Source organism: Alexandromys fortis, unplaced genomic scaffold (assembly GCF_014885135.2).
Source record: "Alexandromys fortis isolate MF-2015 unplaced genomic scaffold, M_Fortis_MF-2015_v1.1 scaffold_449, whole genome shotgun sequence".
NCBI classification, from domain to species: Eukaryota; Metazoa; Chordata; class Mammalia; order Rodentia; family Cricetidae; genus Alexandromys; species Alexandromys fortis.
This window is the reverse complement of record NW_026068329.1, coordinates 204,581-205,845: the sequence shown is the minus strand read 5'-3', so window position 1 is coordinate 205,845 and position 1,265 is coordinate 204,581.

Below are 1,265 nucleotides of genomic sequence, written 5' to 3'. Positions count from 1 at the left end.
CTGCAGGCCAGAAGAGGGCACCAGACCTCTTTACAGATGGTTGTGAGTCACCATGTGGTTGCTGGGAATTGAACTCAGGACCTTTGGAAAAGCAGGCAATGCTCTTAACCACTGAGCCATCTCTCCAGCCCCCTGGATCATTCATTCTTATAAGTATCCATCTACCTTCTTTGGATTCTTTTGGACCTTTAGAACTTGATGCTTTGTCAGAGTAGATTACAGGGTAGCAAGCTAAAACCCTGGGTAATTTTATCTCTGACAGGTGCTGGTGATGTTAAATTCTATCCTTATACCTTCTTTCCCTGCTCATCAGCTCCAATAATTTCTTCAATTGTTTAAAATCTTTTTACTACTGTCTTTTGTAAAGAGTGAATCTCCTGGCCTGTATATATTTCTAGTGATTTCATTGAGGCACCTAGCCTCTGGTTCTCATTTTGTACATGTAATTCCAAGGTCTGAAGTATTTTCTTTAAAGATAACATCTCATCCTTGGACATTATTTGGATAGTGTGCAGATTGCCTTCCTGGAGAGATACTCTATCTGTTAACCTATCATAACTTTTTAACAGATTTTGATTGTCAAATTCAACAGTATGACTTCTTTCATATAATTTCTCAGTACCCTTTGACATGGATTGAATTTTGTCTGTAAAATTAATGTTATCCTTTTCAATAGTATTAATTTTTTCAGCTAACTTTTGATTTTTGATGGTATTGATCCTGTCAGCTAGCTGTTCATTATTAGTCTGTAAAAACTGTATCATTTCTAAAAGTGCCTCATTCTTGGATCTGTTATCAAACCATTTTCTTAAGGATATAATATGAAGAAAAAAACTGAGTCCCAATATCCAATAAATGGATGTATCACAATAACCATATAAACCTTGCACAATACAATCCATAGTATCAGCAAAAAGGTTACTAAAAATTTCCATGGTAATGTTATCTGCAATTATATAACTTTCAAGTTTATTGATTTATTACTTTATACCAGCATTTATATATAAACACACCCAAGTAGGTGGGTAATTTAAAGACTACTGGCTGTAGGATTTCCTACAGCATAGGTGCATTCTGACTGGATAAACACTATAATGCTGGCATGCATGCATTCTGATTTGAGTAAGTTCTTTTTAAGAAGCTCTGGGCAATTTTGTTGTCTTTTTTTTTTTGTTTTGTTTCCTCATTTGCCTCTTTTGGTTCTAAGGATGATAATGGTCAATCTGTGTGACTTTAATACTTTTTTTTTTTTGTAGTTTTTCCCC